At 48.1% G+C, this 18310-nt stretch overlaps 1 protein-coding gene across 5 annotated transcripts in view; it reads left to right on the forward strand.

Moving 5' to 3' along the window:
* Positions 1–18310, forward strand: part of HPCAL1 (hippocalcin like 1) — a 68744-nt gene that overhangs the window by 31530 nt on the left and 18904 nt on the right. The window contains exon 1 of one of the 5 annotated variants that reach the window (XM_063330471.1): positions 8946–9059. The exons of the other annotated variants lie outside the window; for them this stretch is intronic. The gene's annotated coding sequence lies outside the window, so the exon portion shown is untranslated. Of the gene's footprint in view, positions 1–8945; positions 9060–18310 lie in introns of those variants that run through there. 5 annotated transcript variants of the gene reach the window in all.

The raw sequence follows: 18310 nt of genomic DNA on the forward strand, positions 1-18310 counted from the left end.
TGAAACTCTCTCATCATCCTGTTGTTTAGGTTTCTCTGTGAGCTGGTGGTGGCCAGCATGTTTCAAAATAGCCGGTTTCACAAAGCTGTGCTGATTGCCAAGTCCAACCTCATGCTGTTGCGGAGAGAAGGGCGACTAGACTTCCAGCCCCAGCAAACACACAGGTCCCCTCTCGGGTGCTTGCCCTGCTGGGAGGCCGTTCACCTCCCTCCCCGACCAGAAACTGCCCCACTTTCAGTTTTAACTTATGGGCTGTTTAGTAGCTTGAGGGTTTTTTTTTGTGAGCGCTATGGGTTTATTTTTTCCCATCTGCCGTTCACCATCCTGATGCTGTTACAGCAAAAGCTTCTCTCCCGTCTCGTGCTTTCGTTTTAAGATGCATCAGCCAAGTGCTGCTAGTCTGCCGCTTTCCTTACTCTTTTTTATTTTATTTATTAAATTTGTATCACGGAAGAACATTTTGATCTTTGTTCTTTATTTTTATTTGCATGATCTAATTCAGCTTGACTTTGGCAATTTCTCTGTTACCCCTTTGCTTCCTGACCTCCGTGACACAGCTGCCTTTGCTGAGCAGCCCTTCCTTTCCATTCCTCGCAGGCACTCTGCTTAATCCTAAAATCCCTTTTTTGGTGATCGTTTCTCCAGTTAGATTGGGAATCATTCCCACATTGTCTCCCCCACATGACTTGGGGTTATAAGTACCAACTCTCTCTTTTTTTTTTTTTCATCTTTGCCATAAAGATATTCTAAACTTCTTACAAGTGTGTCCTTGAGCACTTCAGTCCATTTGACTTCCATGCCGAGTTCCTTTGATTCCTCAAAGCATATGGGAAATTGAAACCATGAATTTCTGTGTTTCACTTCAGAGTACTCTTCTACCTAAGCCACCTCTCCATGTTTACGATCGCCTCCGGAGTTATTTTCTGTGAGCACTTACAGCTACTTGCAGTGTCTAAATTAGTATTGCCCTTTTCTAGTTCAGCAGCTGGAGGATTACAACTGCTGTCTGCTGCTTCCAGGAATATCTGTGGTCAGCTCTTAACGTTAATAGTAGGTTCTTCAGTTGAGTATTTTGGGAAGTTACAGTCCCACAGTACGATAAGCCCTGTTAGCACTTTTATCTTGCTGTGGACTTTGCAATCGACGCTGCACTCCCATGCAAACTCTGTAGGGTGTAGGACAACCCATGTCGTTGTCCCTCCTTCCCCCAAGGAGCATGGACCCCATAGCATCATGGGCCAGCCATGACTGCCATCCTCCTGAGTTTCTTCTCCTTCTGCTTCCTGACTTTTCCGTTGCATCGCCCTGGCTCCCCGTATCAGTATGTTAATCCTTGATCTTGTTTCTTACTCATCAGCTGTGAATTTCTGGCTAATTATCTACCATCCTATCTGACTGCTGCTATTGATGTTAATACGCTCTTTTTTCTCCTGAGTTTGGATGATATTATGTGCTTTTTTGTCCACATTTACCAATCCCCCTGTCTGTTTATTAAAACCAGATGTGGGAATTAACTGATTTTCCTGATTATCCTCTCTCTAGAGTTTTTTTTTTTTTTCTTTAGTTTAAAACTCTCAGCTGTGCCTGCTGTGATCACAGAAGGACATCTTTCATCCACGGAGAAACGTCCTTTTTCCATTAATGCCTTCTGGTGGTGGAACACCCTAAAACTTCCCTTGCCGTGTCAGTTCTTGAACCATATGGATGACATTAACTTGTAATGGCTTTTCCTTCCTTTTGTAGCATGGAAAGGAAGTCCCCGGGGATGATGCTCAGAGGCTAAGCCTGGTCTCCTCAGGCTCTCTCTATAGCCTAGAGGGAGGTAGGCACCACCAGGGAGCATCTAAAACAGGCTCCTTGTTCCAAATTGCCTTCCTAGTCTACTTCTCCCACTGGCAGAGCGACTGTCCTCTTCTGGGCTAAATTTAGTCCTGAGCGTTGTTCATGCCTGTGGTTGAGTTCTCCGTCTGCACCCTGCGAGCAAGCACACTTCATCCCTTACTGGAAGGCCAAAGATAAAGCTCTCAGGGAACAAGAAACAAGAATACTCTTAACAATAAGGACCAAATAAAGCGGTGTAAGGAAACAGAGAGCTGAGGACAATACAGTTGAGCAGCCGGGGACATGGGATGGAAAAGGAGGTGGAGAAGCAGAGTATGATGGAGAAAAGTCAGGCCTCCAACACGTGAGCTGTGGCCTTGCAATGCGAAGCAGTTGAAAGACTTTCATGGTGCAAAGACATCTTGCAGCATCTCTCCAGCAGGAAGAATGAGTCCAGATTGCTGTGTCTACAGAGAGCAATTGTTTTATTTCCCATTACAAGGGTAGACACAAAATCAGATTTCCACTCTGAGTTGTCTTATATTTTTAGCCTGTGATTGGATTGCAAATGCACACTGGATATTTACATTTCTGGAAGCAGGCTCTGGTGCTGTCTTCTTAACCAGGATCCAAGTTAATTTGCTGAGCTTCCAGATGGGAGCCATTCGTTTCTCTATTACAAATTTGCAGGAATGCTTAATTTAATCTAGATTTTCTAGCTCAGTAGTTTGCCTATTCTAACATTCAAGCGTTTTCCTTACCTCCCCTTCTGCTTTTTTTTTTTTTTTTTTTTTTTCCCCTTCCCCTTGAGCTGAATTATCCACTTGTGCAGAATAAAGAAAATGGGTTTTGCAGAAGGAGCCACCTGTCTGTCATCCATCCTGTGTGGAAGCAGATTGTCCTTCCATCTCCTTTGGGAAGTTTCCTAAGAGGGGACTAAGCGCAAGGCATAGCTGGTAGAGCCTCTTAGCCCCATTTCACTGGGTTTGTTGAGGCTTATTAAATTTTCCTAGCTTCTTTGTTTTAAACTATTTAATGACCACCTTATTCTGGTCTAGTACATGCGTTGAATAAAGATGTTGAACTACTGGCTCTTTCTCTGTTGTGGGTAGATAAGGATATTTGCAGGAGGAGGCTCATAATTTTCCTTAGCAACATTAAGCCTCCAGTGCATTCAGTGACTTGTGATTGTATTATAGCCATTTCTTTAATGAAATTTTAAACTACATGTCTCTTTACAATCACTTCTGCCTGGGGTTCTTAGATAGCCCTGCAAACACTATGTATATCATTGCCGTGGCGTGCCGTGCGTACTGAAGAAGCAGACGGGGTGCAGACAGGTGAGGTTAGCTCACGGGCCAGCCCCTTTCTTCAGTTCTGCATTTTCCATAACAGTCAAGGCTGTGGTAGGAAAAAATGATGCATCATGGTTTCGCTGCTTTAGTTTCAGAATGAGTGGATTGAACCAGTTTGAGGTCAACTTTGTTGTTTCTTCTTCTTGTGTTATGAATTCCCAGCGCTCCCAATAGCCAAACCTCATCCCAGAAAAAGAAGTGCTGCATGGAGAGACTGTATCCCTAAGCCCTAGAGACATAGAGTGTCTGGAGCGACAGGCACGCCTGAGAGCTTGTCCTGAGCAAGTCGAGTCAGTGACCTGCAAAATTTATCACATGAACGAGCAGTTACAATTGTCCTGCTAATTCTTGTGTTGCCTGTGGTTGTGCAGCAGTTGAAGGAAGCTGGGGTTGGTGGGGAATCACAGAATCATAGAATTGTCTAGGTTGGAAGGGACCTTTAAGATCATTGAGTCCAACCATCAACCTAACACTGCCCAAACCATGATTACACCGTGTCCCTCAGCACCACATTTACCCATCTTTTAAATACCTCCAGGGATGGTGATTCCACCACTTCCCTGGTCAGCATGTTGCAATGCTTAGCAACCTGTAGGATACATGTCCTGCTTCATTCCTTGCTCAGGATTGTTGCCTGTGAGGGAGTGATTCTGGGGGTGATGTGATGAGGTACAGGAAGACATCTTTTTGTTCTGTGTCTGTACAACAAATGTACCTCCTGGTCTGTGACTCAGGCCCCAGTGTTTCAGGGTGACGTTTTCAGCCAGGTGATGCTCAACCCTTGCAATGGTGGAGCAAAGTAGAGTATTTGGCTATGTAGTCAAGAGACTCTGACTGCTCACTTCTGGTATAATAGTCTTTGGTGCTTTTTCATTTTGGGGATGAAAGTATCAATAGTGGGTTTTTTCCCAGAGCAGATGAGTAGACAGGTTTTGGAGTACTTTAGCAGGTGATGGAAGTGGTGGGGGCTCAGCTGTGGGAGGTGGATGGTGGAGATGAAGCAGACGGGAAGGCAGGCACGGGCTTGGCAGTGCAGCTTAGCCCTGGGACCAAGAATCTTATACGTGCCCGAAGGGGCAAGGCACAAGCTGGACCTGATTCTCGGCACCACTGGCAGGCTGTGAAACTCCACAAAGGTCGTGTGGTAGAAATGAGACACCAAAAGATTATTTGGCTAACAGTACACAGGTCAGCATCACAGGTTAACAGACGGTAAACCAGACAGGGTGGGAAATTATTTGAAATTATATCAATGGTACAATCGTATATATTTTATCAGACCATTGTGTTCTGTCTCTCATTTCTCAAAGAAACAGCCGTGGTACTAGAAACGGAAGCTTCTGTAATGTGGCCGTGAGATAAGCTTGTTACATCGAAACGCTCAGCCTGGAAGTTTTCTCCCCGTCTTGCTGTGCGTGCAAACTTGGTAAGATCCTTGAGGAATTTCTCACGGTATTCCTCCTGCCTTAGCGTGACCAGGACACTGAACACATGGGATTACCCCCATGCTCCCCCAACTTGCAGCACCCCACGGTATGTACATGTTGTGAAAATTGCTCATCAAGGCTGCCCTGCAGCAGCCGGAGCTGGTTCGAGCTACCCAGCAAATCCTATTAAGTCAGGAGTGTCAATACAATGTGTACAACTTTGGTTCGGGGCAGGGGGGGGAGCTATTTATAGCTGCAGTAAGAGTATTGTGTGCGCAGGGCTTTTCTTTCACACCTAATCGGGGAGCTTGGCAGATTCGCCATCCCCTTTACCTGCTCAGACAGACCTCCGAGAGCACCAGCGTCTTGGCTGGAAATCCTGGTCATCTTCTAAGGCCTTCTGAGGGCCATCATGGAGCAGGAGGTTGTGATTTCCTGCTGCCTCTCTGTATGGCATCTCCTCCTCTCCTGGCTCACAGGGTTCAGTGGTTCGGCTTTTGAAGCTCGTCACCACGAGCACTGTGGTGGGAAGGAGGAGGGAGGCCATATATGTGTCAGCAATGTCATTAAACTTCTCAAGCTCTTCTCAGTGATGAGTGAGCTTTCTGAAGTGCTTTGGGGTAAAATGCATAGGATTTGGAGTTTGGAGGGACCGAGGAACCAAATGTGGCAGAGCTGCAGGGGCAGGGTAGTAAGGAGATGTGCTTCGTCTTCATGGGAAGGATGATTTACGCACCCTGTCGGCAATGTCAGTTCATGGATTTTGGGGTCTGGCTAGGTAGATAGGAAGGACTCACCTATAAGAAGTTTCCAGTGGTGGAACAAGGACCTCCTTTGTCAGCGTGTGTTCTCAGTCTGGTTTTAGGCTTTGGCATTTGGCAAGCACACTAATGGTATGTCAAGGAATTGCCACTAATTTAGTTTTAAGATGACACAGCGTTAGTGGAGCAGAAACAGCAAAAGACCAGCGAGAACATGTTCCTCCCACAGCTGGCCCGGGCTGGGGTCCCCCCACCGCCACAAGCCCCCCGGGATCCTGCCACAAAGTGCGACCAAATGTGTTAATAAAGCGTACGAGCTTTCTGCACGCTTACTGCATTACGTCGGGTGAGTTGATTATAGGGACTGTTGATTTTATGGGGTTTTTATATTCTTATTGGGAGCCATTTGTCAGTCTGCACAGAAATCTGATTAGCTGAGAATTGCTAGCTCTCTGGTATATGTTGACCTATAAAGCCAAGGATGCAGCAATAAACACAGTCCATTAGGCTGCTGGAGAAGTCTGTGGGCTTCTTTGGAGGTTGGGAAGGAGAGGTCCTGACACAGAGGGCCTTTCCCTTGGGAACTTGCCCGTGTTTGGCGCAGGGAGTCTGTGCCAGCATCCCTTGGCGGGGAGGGCTGGCAGCCCGTTTCACCCCACTGCTGCTGCACTCCGCTGCTGGAAATCTGGGGTCTGGCTGTCGGTGGGTCTCTGTGCCCACCCTGGTGGTGAGCTGAGAAGGGGCTGCCGTACTACGGGTGGTCTCGTATGGAAAGGGACCAGGATGCTGGTGTTACTGCAGCCACAAATCCGCCCCGTCGGCAAAGCGGTGCGGCAAAGCCTCGGGAAGCGGGAAGGGGAAGATGCTGCTTCTGTAGACGGAGGGAATAAGGAATTGTAGCTGACTGTGGTGCTTCTGCGATGCTTCCTAGAAGTAAGCACGCTGCTCCTCGCAGAGTGCGGTTCGTTAGTTAAGTAGGTTTAAATTGAAGTCTCCTTCAGGGTACGGCAGCACAGCATAAGGCTTCCGCATCGCCCAGCAAATGCACCTCCCCATCGCCTCGCATAAAATAACTTTCAGGTTTTAAGGAAAGGGATACTTAAACTTGGCACCAGGCACCTCCGTGTGTTGCCAGAGGGTGTTGAATGGTCACTGCACATGGTCAGATAAAGCACGGACAAGGTGAGTAATGACACCTGCAGCCTCGCAGTGTTATTTTTGTGAAATATCTCCAATATAGCAAAAGCCCAGGGCTCTTATCACTGATACCCTCTTCTTTTTTCTTTAATTTTTTGTTAACAGTGTAGGAAAAACTTTTGGCAATAAGGCAAGCAGAGGCTGTGGAAAGCTTTGCCGTCGGTGGCAGTGCGTTCAGGATGCCGCTGCCAGCATCGTGCAGGGTGAGGTGGGTTTGGGGCAGCGGCACGGTGCTACACTCACGTCCCCATCCTGGCATCCCCGAAAGAGGCTAAGCCTCCATCCAGGACAGGATAAAGGTATATTTTTAACAGGTTTTGACGGGACGAGTTCAGCTGTTTGGTCAAGGTGTATCTGGGCTGGAGCGTGCCTGAACAGCGTGTCAGCGTGCAGCCTGCCCCAGTCCCCAGTGGTCGTCCCAATACATTGACCTGTTTTGAAGACCCAGTCTGGCTGGTTGCGACGGGCCAAGAGGGCCAAGTAAGAGTGAAGCAAGGGGTGGTTGTTAGCTAATGTAATCTGCTGTCCTAAAGCCAGCCTGCGTCTTACCACGTGGTAGTTGGGTTGGACTGGGAAAAGATGTTCCGCGTCAGCTCTGCTTCTTAAAACGCACAAAAATATTTGCCAGCCTTTCCAAAAGAATTTTGAATTAATTAAGGTATCTGCAAGGCTGCATTGAGTCTGTTTTTTATCCTAGCGTAGAGGTGGTTGGAGTGACCCAACTGTCTTAGCTTCCACCTTTTTATATTCACGAACATCTTCTTGTTGTTGAGGTTGTGAAGCAAAGCTGGTGTCTTCAAGTCTCGTAGTGCTTGAAGCTGTCCAGTCCATCCCTGCCCTGCTGTGCAATGGCCTACCCACCAGGTTTTTCTTGTCTTGGAGGTAAAAATCAGCGGTGAGATACTAAAACTGAAGCAGACACCTTCTTAACGATTTCAAGTGCCTGTGTTTTATTTTTTCAAGTTTGCTTTCATCCAAGTGATGGCTTACACTTGTTGTCCAAGCAGTGTGGTATCCAGCAAGTAGTGAGGGGATTTTTCTGCCTGGGATGAGGCATCGCTGGTGAGGTCAGGGTGGTGCGGAGTTGGCATGGCATTTACAATCAATCATTCATAAAACCAATGCTGTGATTAATTAGGGTTTTCAGAGCTCTGAAACAGTCATTTCTATATTAATAATGTTCCCGTCTCATGTTCCCCTGATGTGGGGTTTCCCTTTGAACAGAGGTTGAAACAGGTAATTTTGCCATTAGAGCCTGAATACGTGCCACACCAGGCTGTGGGCATAAATTGGGTCTTGTGTAAATGTGTTTGCTCCTGGAAGGTTTTCTTCCCTTTGATGCAGAAGTCTTGCTGCTGTAGGTGTAGATATGTGTATGCTGACCTAGTGCCCCCCCCTTTTTTTTTTAAAGAAAGAACTGTGAATTTCCAATAGATGCATTTTGGAAAAACAGGGAGTCTTTCAACTTTTTACCTTTATTTTGCCTTTGAGGGAAACTACGTGCTGTAACAGAAGTTCCCACGCTGAATGGGAATGGGCGGTCTCCTCCTAGCTCCCAAAATTCAACCTGGGGAACCGTAGACTGCAAAACCATCAATGACTTGGAAACCCTTTCTACCCGCCTGCGCCTCTGAAACTAAAGTTTAGGGCTTCTCTTGAGATCCCATATCTTCTTTAACCGAAATACTCAAAGATACTAGTGATAGTGACTAGAATGTGATATCTGAGGCGCTGCAGAAGAGAAGTAACAGCCAACTCCTGGGTAGCAGGGATTCAGAACTGCGTTTCAAATGGTGGGAAGGGACAAATAATCCCATGCTAGCTCTACTTTCCCTGAAATGTCTGCAGCAAAGCTTTGGAGGTGTGAGTTACATCTTCTGCCAGTGCTCCTGGATGTCCTGAGCCTGGATGGTTTTTGGGGAGAAGGGAAAGGGGAGACAAGCTGAGCCACTTGCTTACTTTTATGCTGTAGCCATGCTAAGGGCATGTTCCCTCTCCCAGCTCTTTCTTTGCCTGCTTTGCCTGCTTCGCGGAAAGACTTAATTCACTGTTTGAGAGACTCTTATTTTGCCCGTGTAGGACTGGGGATAATGGAAACGATGGGGATAATGGAAATGTATGGGGTGATGCGGTGACGTCTGTTCCCCACCATCGCCCAGGAATTTATGAGTGTCGGAAGGATGTAAAATGTAAAACCCATCGCTGGGCGGAGTGAGGGTGAACGTGTGGTTTGTGCATGTGTTTTCGCTTCGTATTCAAGAAGAACAAAAAAAAAAAAAAAAAAAAAAAAGAAATCATCTAAAAATAAACTGCCGGCTCGCCTCTGCTTCCTGGTTCGCGCGGGGCTGTGTGCAGCGGAGCAGCCGGAGGGATGGGGCGGCCGGAGAACCCCCCGCCTGAGCCCGGGGTGGCCGGGGGGATGAGGTGAGGGGACAAGCTGGGGGCAGCCAGCACCCCCTCGGGCAGCCAGCGGGAAGTGGGGCTGGATGCAGCTGGAGGTACGTAGGCACCCTGTGGGTGTCTGTCCCGTGTCGGGGGGCTGCGTGAAGTCCCTCTGCGAATACTCGTCATGGTGTGAGTGTGTAAGTCCTCCACCAGTCCCAAGCGTGTGAGTTTTGGTGACGAGGGAGGTGGCTGGCTTTGGCCCCTGAATCCTAGAGAGTGGTGGAGAGGTCTGGAGTGGAAGCAGCAGCTCCGGGTGAGACGGGTGAGCAAGCAGAGCAACAGTGAAGCCATCAAAAATGTGTGATGTAACGGCAGCCTCGCGTGTCAGTGCAGTGGGGTGGTGTTACGGTGGTGTAACCGGCACCGAAACTGGGCTTGAGAGCCACCGGGACACTGTGCCATGGCACTCGGGAGCTTTGCTCTCGGGGCGGGGGGGAGCGGTGTGGCGCTGGGGGGGTTTGCTGAGCCGGTGCCGGCAGAGCTGCGGCATTAAGGATGCTACGACATTTCCTAATGTATTGCCTTTTTTTTTTTTTTGGGAAAATCCAATGATATCATGCAGGGGATATACAGGCAATTAAAATACTGTTCCTAATACTAAAGTGGTTACGAAGAAGCTGACAAAGGCAATAGGAAGTTGCGTAGTTTTCTCTGCTCTTTACAGGCAGGATTGAAACTCCCCTAGCTTGTGGTCAGCAAGATATTGCAGAGCCTGGTTCTGCCCTGAGCTGCCAGAGGGGATCTTTACTTTCTTCTCCGTGTGAGCTAAATCCATTTTACTCCATAAACCTCCATGAAACTTGTTTTTATCTCCATGAACCTGCCTCGCTTGTCTCAAATCCAGAAGCTGATGATTTGGAAAGATTTCTTTCCAAAGGACAGAATATGGACGTGGACCTGTTGGAGAGGGTCCAGAGGAGGGCCACGAAAATGATCCGAGGGTGGAGCACCTCTCCTGTGAAGACAGGCTGAGAGAGCTGGGGTTGTTCAGCCTGGAGAAGAGAAGGCTCCGGGAAGACCTTATTGCAGCCTTCCAGTACCTGAAGGGGGCCTTCAGGTACTGAAGGGCCTTCAGGGGAAAGCTGGGGAAGAACTCTTTATGAAGGAGTGTAGTGATAGGACAAGGGGTAACAGTTTTAGACTGAAAGTGAGTAGATTCAGATTAGATATTAGGAAGAAATTCTTTCCTGTGAGGGTGGTGAGGCACTGGCACATGTTGCCCAGGGAAGTTGTGGAGGCCCCATCCCTGGAGTTGTTCAAGGCCAGGCTGGATGGGGCTTTGAGCAACCTGATCTGGTTGAAGATGTCCCCGCTTACTGCAGGGGGGTTGGACTAGATGACCTTTAAAGGTCCCTTCCAACCCAACACATTCTATGATTCTCTGAAAGTCTTTCTCAGTTTTATTGGTGATTTCTCCTCATCAGTCCTACCGACATACATATCAGCTGTATTTATACTTTACGGCATGTTAGTTCCCAGAGGTTTAACAACCTCCTGGAAAAATTTGCACTGAGCAGTAAAGCAGCCTGATGGGGGAATCGGTGGCCCCAGTCCTTTGTGATCTCAGTTTTCTGGGGGAAAAACACATTTTCTGCACGTAAGGCAGTGGGCTGGCAGAGCTGCACCAGGGAGGTACAGGCTTGTCAAGGAGGGGCGTTGCCCAGCTGGGGCGGCTGACAAGAGGCATCTGGCGTTTTAAGAGCATTAGTGGATGATGGTTATTATATCTGTATGTAAAAGGCACTTTAAAAAGTGCCTGGAGAGGTTGCAGATTGCCCATCTAACTGGTGAAGCATCTGAATAGCAGAGCTGCATGGAGGAGCATCTTGCCCTACTTGGGGCTTTCCGAGCAGGGATAAAGTTGATGGATGCAGTTTAGTTTCCGGATGACTGTAGGCAGTTTTGCACAAGGAATCATGAAGGGAGTAACTGTGGGTGGAAAGGGAAGCATGGCTGATGTGGCGGAGCAGGGCTGTGATGAGAATCACGATCTGGGTTTCTTTCCACCTTTTTTCCCCCGAAGAAAGCCCAAGCCCTGGTGGCTCTGTCTCTGCTGCGTGGCCGCGTGCTTCGTGGAGCTGCTGCAGCCACCTGGGAGGATGCTCTGGGCTGTCGCTGGATACGAGAGCAGCCAGGGGGGACGGACTTAAGTGGTGGCACCAGGGCCGGGTGTTTAATGAGGGCTGCCATCCTGTCGTCCTTGCTGGTGCCACAGCCTGGGGATGGCTAGCTGCTTCTTATTCACTGTGAGTTATTCATCTGCTTGGTTTTCCTCTGTGGGGGAAGAACTGGTTATAGTGCAGGGATGCTCTTGGGTGTATCTGGCGGTTTCAACTCGCCTTGGGTTTTGTGACTAATTGCTGCGGCGCTCAAATTCAGTGTCTGAAGGCAGCACCGCAGTCACGCGAGGCACTTGGGAGGGGACTACAGTGATTTTTCTATTTAGCTTCTCTGAACGTTTCTTTTCATCTGGCCAGTTTGTCCAGTTTTGTTGTTGCTTGGTTGGGTTTTTCATATTTTGAGGTGTGCATGTGATTTTTTGGTTATTAAAGAAAAGACGAAATAATAGCTCCTTGCCTCTTTAATGTAATGCAATTAGATGGAGGAGCGAGCGATTCTGGCTAAAGCTGTGACAAAGAATAATTTTAACTGCTGTTATATGAAAAATCTTCCTTTTTCTGCTTTTATGATGATGACCGCCCATTTGTATTTTAGCATCTGTTCCTGTAAGAATGTGGAAGGAAATGAACTGGCTCAGCAGAAACTGAAACCCAAACTAATCTCATGCTGGAGTAAGTGCTCAATAGTCTCATTGTCCGTGGGCACTTCGGCAGCAAACGCAGAAGGAAAAAAAAAAAAAAAGAAATAAATCAGCATTAAAAACCAGAATAGATGGCAGAGAAAGCATCAAAGCCCTTTTGTTGTTTTCCCCAGCACCCTGCAGGCTCCACACGTGTGCCCGGCAAGCCCCAAGCTCGGCAGCAAGCCACCAGGGGCTTTGCCGGGTGCCGGGCACGGGGTCCCACCGCCGGTGGTGCCGGAGCGCAGGATCACCATCATCATCATCATCACCGATGAGGCGACTGGCTCCTGCCAAAGCTCTTTATGAGCTTTCCGAGGCTGGCTGCCGTGCATCCCCCTGAGTCCGCCTGTCCTTTCACCCCGCGCTTCCCCACTTGCATAACTGACTTAGGCATTACCCTCCCTGCTCTCCCTGCCCTGTCCTCCGCACTTGTGCATCGCTTGGCCTCTTGGTTTCGATAAATAACTTCCCAGCCAAGTCGCTCCTCTAGGTGAGACCGGGAGTGTTTTGAAGCAGAAGACACTAAGTTTACATTCTTCCCTATTTAATTTTGCAGACCTGTTTCATACCTAAACTCACTGAGATTATTTACCAAAAGTATGCGGCGAATAATAATTCTCATTTTAAAAAAAATCCCAGTAGCTCGTGAACTCTTGATGCTTTCTCCAGTCAGAAACTGAAAGTGGAATCGATTGTGTTTTTTAATTACTTTATCAGACTGAGAGAAACGTAGAGATTAGTAGAGCATAAACAGAAAGAAGCAAAACAGCTCTCAAGTGCTTTAATGATCTGAGTAGCCAATTTGTTTAGTATGAGTTGTCACTGAGCCTTCAGTTTGTTGCTTAGGATTTTAGTTTGTTAAATAAAAATAAAGAAGGCATGGAAATGGAGTTTCAGGAAACTGTGGTCCGGCGTAGCTTGCATACATTCTTCAGTCCCACATGCAAGATTGCTTGGTCCATGCTGGCATTCCCTGACTGGGCTTTTCCTTGCAAGGTGTTGTCATGTATTTTAACTTATTAATGCAGTAGACAGTGGGATTGAGAGCGTCCTTGGACAGTTTGTGAATGACACCGAGCCGACTGGTGCAGTGGATACATTTGAGGGAAGGGATGTCATCCAGAGAGAGGGACCTTGAGAGGCTGGAGGAGTGGGCCCATGTGAACCCCATGTTCAACAAGGCCAAGAACAAGGTCCTGCACCTGGGTCAGGGCAACCCCCAATAACAATACAGACTGGGGCATGGATGGATTGAGAAGGACTTGGGGATATTTGTGGACAAAATATTGGACACGAGCCGGCAACATGTGCTTGCAGCCCAGAAACCCGGTTGTGTCATGGGTTGCACAAGAAGAAGCGTGGTCGAGGGAGGTGATTCTGCCCCTCTACTCTGCTCTAGTGAGACCCCACCTGAAGTACTGCCCAACTTTGAAGCCCTCAGCACAGGAAAGACATGGACCTGTTGGAGCTGGTCCAGAGGAGGGCCACGAGAACGATCAGAGGGCTGGAGCATCTCTCCTATGAGGACAGGCTGAGAGAGTTGGGGTTGTTCAGCTTGGAGAAGAGAAAACTCTGAGGAGACCTTATAGCGGCCTTTCGATACATAAAGGGGGCTCATAAAACAGATTGAGAAAGACTTCTTACCAGGGCCTGTAGTGACAGGGTAAGGGGCAATGGTTTTAGACTGAAAGAAGGTAGGTTTAGATTGCATGTAAGAAATAAGTTCTTTACTCGGTGTGGTGAGACACTGGAAAAGGCTGCCCAGAGAAGCTGTGGATGTCCCATCCCTGGAGGTGCTCAAAGCCAGGTCAAATGGGGCTTTGAGCAAGCCAGTCTACTGGAAGATGTCCCTGTTCATTGCAGGGGGGTTGGACTAGATGATCTTTTAAAGGTCCCTTTCAACTCAAGCCATTCTGTGATTCTTTGATCATTCCTGTGAGATCTGGTGCCAAAATCTGCATTTGTTTACTGGCAAAGGCTGATATTTATACTGTAGTTGAACAACTGCTGGCACTGCTGCTTGATGAAGGTAAGCAAAATTCCTGTGTCCGAGCGGATAAAGTGTTTTTCAAGGTTAAGACGTGAGACATCTAATATCTTCAGTCAGAGTAAATCTAGTGATATTTTATGGTCTGGGAGGCAATGGTAGGAAAGAGGTCTGTAAAGTTTTGAAGGAGAGGAAGTAGATACTTTTTTTTTTAGGCTTGCCAAGTGTTGCCATTTGCCAGGCAGCTCCTCTTTATCCCCGATCCCTGTCCTTGGACCTTCCCAGGACTGATCTGAAAGGACCTTCCACTTCATCAATGCAGGGTGATGTTTGCTGTGGCAAGATGTGTTTCTCCAGCCGGCTGCTTGGCAAAGCAGGGAAGTCCCATCAGCTGCCTTTCTACTTAAATTATCCATTTTTTGGCACAGTGACAGGCTGTTTATAGCCCTGTACGTGGTGCCTGGCACGGTGGAGGCCAGATCTCAGCTGCCACTTCTCTGCATCACAGCGGGAGCCCTCCAGCATCCCGCTTTTGGGCTGGGGCAGCCGCCAGCAGATGCGATTCCCCTCGCCGAGCCGGAGCAGCGGGCTTCGCCGCTGGTTAACTTTAACATGTGCCAGCCTAAGATGTGCTCTTAGGAAAGACACGGTAGCTCCCACTGCTTGTACGGATGCTTGAAACCAGGCTACTCGTGTTAGACGTAGCGTGGGCTGGATGGAGCCTGTGCCTGCCGTGGTTTTCCCTGGGAAAGCTGCAGCCTTGGAAATGCTGTCTGCAAGGGCGGTGTCAAAAAATTGGATGTGTTTTCGTGGAGTTATTTGTGGGTAAAGAGTGGTGCTCTGTTGTTGAGGGGCTCTGTAAGCTCTGCCTGCGGTGGCAGCCCCAGTGGCTTCATGGTACAGCCTAGAGAAACCTGCCGCCGCAGCTCCCCTCCCTGCCACAAAGAGCCATTTTCAGTCAAGAAACAGTCTCTTTTTATAGGAAAAGTTGATCTGGGGGATTTCTGCATACACACGCGGCATGCATGCTGAGCCATGTAGAGGTTTGAAGCTTTTTCACGACTTGTGTTTCGGCAGCGACGGGCCATTGGAGCGAGCGCTCGGCTGAGCTTGGCCAAAGCTACCTGCGTGCCCCAGCGTCCATCCAAACGCTGTTACGACACAGTATCAAGTTTTGGTACATGAACAAACTCACGGTATTTTTGCATGGTTTCTCCCCATCCATGTCCTTTGCATGGCGACCCAATCCAGGGTGCCCTCTCTGGTTTGCAGGGGGTCCTGCCGCATTGCCCCAAGGCAGGGGCTGCTTGGAGGTAGAGGAGGAGTTGTGCCAGACTGCTGCAGTTCCCCCCAGGGGGTAAAGCAGCAAAGGGCATGCTTCTCTTGATGTCAGGAAAAAAAAAAAAAAAAAAACAAAACTAAAAAAAGTGCTTTTCTCAGTGGCAAATCTCTCATTCAGTGCAAGCACCGTGTGTCTGTAAGCGTGCACGAACATATCTTTGCTGAACCGCTTCCCTGCCCCGAAGGCGGATCCTGAGGCTCCCCGCGCTCTGAGGGAGCTGCCACCCGCTCATAGCGTTCAGGGGTATTTTCAGTCACCTTTCTCACTGCTACGGTAAAGGGGCAATTTTTTTAATTTATTTTCAGGGCAAACTGCCTAATGGCCTTTCTGTTTGTTACAGCTGTTCCTCTCATAGGCCAGATATGAATCTCCCCCTTTAGGAGGAAAAAAACCCCAACAGCTGGATTATGGATAAAATACGGATATATGTCTGTAAGAAGCTTCACTTGCTGAAAATATTTTCTGGTACACAGATCTTAATGAATAGTAAATAGGGAGTGATTGTGGTCTCCCCTAGTTAAGTCTGTGGTTAGATTTGTTTGGTTGGTTGGTTTTGTACAAGCCTGCCGTTTTGTTTATAAAACAAATACACCGTTATTCCCGGCTCTCCCACTGCATGGGTGGTAGAAGTCATCCTCCTTGGTTGCCTGACACTTATAGTTGGAGAAGAAACTGGAAAATCCTTCTGTGACGTGCACCACTAGGTTTTATGTGTGGAGATGTTCCAGAAACATGGTAGATCCCTAATTTCTTAATGTTGTTTCTTCACTGAGCTTCACATCTCTTCCATTAGACCTTATCAGCGGATGGGTTTTAAAGCTCCACATTTGGGAGTGCGCAGATCAGATATCTGATGCCATGACATTGCCGTTTGTCATTAACGTGAAAGGAGATCAGGACGTGGTTCTGAGCGAGCTGGTTAACCCTGGGGATGGAAGTCACAGAAAAGGCAAGAAATGCAGGGGGAGTCCATCTCTGAAGGGGGGAGAAGCTGCTCATCTGGAAGTGCAGAGAAGAGCTCGGGCAGAGCAGAGCACAGATTGACCCAGGGCACTGAGGTGAAAAGACAAATCCCTTTCTTGGATGTGTTCCCAGCGCAGATAAGGAAATTCGGAGTCACTGCAGGCGCGAGCGAGACCTCATCCAAGGTGGTGCAGTGTAGTCTTGGTGGCCAGGAGTCGGGGGTCTGTCACTGCACCAAGCACAGGGGAGGATTTCTACAACGCGGGGAGAGGAGAATGTGTGTCTGAGAGGGGGTGAGAAGAGCCTGCTCAGTTACGCCAGGAAAGCCGAGGCTGATGTGAGAGTGATGGCTCTCTATACCTGTGTGTAACAGAGGGGAAGTTCTAGAGAAGATCATGTTAGGACCAGAGCAAATGCTGTAACCAGCACTGAACACATTTGGGCTGGAAGTTAGAAGGTGATTTTGAGCTGTTAGGGGAATCAGGCCCGTGACTGGGCCCTTGCTGGCTTTTGGGATGAAGCTCAAGAAGGAAGTCAATGAGTGATGCTACATCTGCCATACCAGGGGCCAAACCTGGTGAGCTGGGTGGTCCCTTCCCCTGTTGAATCCCCACTGAGAGCTCAGCAGAGCGAGGGGAGTTGCCAGCACCATTAGTTTGGTCTTGTCGGTTATATGAGGAGGGGTAGAGCTTGTCTGGCTTTATGCACGTGGCCGTTGTGTCTCAGCAAGAAGCAGGAAAAATGTGTAATGCAGGGGGACAGCCAGGGCTTTCCAGTGCCGCTGGTACCCTGGTGTGACAGACGAGCTCTCGTTGAGCGTGAGCTCCCCTAACACTTAACTAAACATCCAAACACGCATCTATGTGATGCTTTAAGGGCCTCAGTGTGACCGTATTTCCAAGAGGAGCAGCTCGTCCTTAGGAATATTGAAAATAATGAGTATTGACTGCATTAAAGTGCGAGTATATTGAGATACATCCACCTTGGCATAGCTCTGTACGGAAGCCATTAAGACAAAGCGGAGTAACAGAAGCTTATAGGACACTGAGATGGTTTGGAAGCAACAAGCAAAAGAGAAATAACCTGTAACAGCTGAACGGCATTTGCAGGAACGGTGGCGTTCAGCGGTTTTGCTTCAGTGCATGCCCATGGTGGATATGCCGCCGCTGCAGGGCTGGCACTTGGGCAGGTCTGCCCCTGTCACCCCTGGCTGCGAATTCAGTGTCACCACGGCCTGTTTTTTATTGCACTTTGCCTAATTTCAGCCCAACAAAGCCGCCTTCTCACAGCCGAGTGCTCACCATATTGCCATAATATGAATTAGTGGAGATAACCCGGGAGTTTTATAACAACAGTACATTTACTGAGCGCATTTTATTGTCCAGTGAACCCAGAACCTGGCAGATAATTGCTATGAGAAAAGGTTTTGACTCTTTCACTCCCTTGTAAAACCGGGGAGGAGCTGATAACTTTATCTCTCCCGGTTTTGGACCAAGCGCAGTTTCGATGGCTATCTCGGCAAGTCAAAACCACAGACGTCTGTTCCAAACCGGTGGGTAATTGCTTTGTGCAAAGCCATTCCTGAGCTAATTTTTTTTCCTCCAGGAAGGTGCAGTTTATTTATTCAATCCCGTTTCAAAGCAATGCCATTTCTTACCAGAGACCATAACAGAAATGTGTGCACAACCTGGTTCTTTCTGATCTGCCTGTATCTTCATTTTTGTTTTGAGAATATAATTTGAAGTATATTTTTCCACACTGCTTTGCTTCTTAATCTGTCTAGCCTGATGTTTTCCAAACCTGTGCTTTCCTTCCTTCTCTCCCTTATTTTCCATTATTAAATCTTCCAGCCCGTTGAAAATATCTGAGATGTAGATTTAAGCAACTTTGGCGCAGCACAAAGTCGTCTTCTCTTGGGCTAATAGGCAATGGGTGCTCCAGCGCGCTAAGGATGGGTTGAAAAGCAGCAAACAGGCCTCCTCCCGCGGTCCGACACTCAGGGCAGCGTTCTCCGCAGGTGCGAGGTGTGACAACTGAGTATGCACATTAAAATGGACAGATAAGACAACGGATGCAGTACTCTACAGAGGAAAGATCTGGGTGGTCTGCAAATATGTATTACTGTATTTAAGGTCTGATTCTCTTACATCCAAGCAAAGTAAATATCCCATCGGTATTCATTAGGAGTGGGGTTTTTTTCAGTTAATGC

Source organism: Chroicocephalus ridibundus, chromosome 3 (genome assembly GCF_963924245.1).
Source record: "Chroicocephalus ridibundus chromosome 3, bChrRid1.1, whole genome shotgun sequence".
Taxonomy (NCBI): Eukaryota; Metazoa; Chordata; class Aves; order Charadriiformes; family Laridae; genus Chroicocephalus; species Chroicocephalus ridibundus.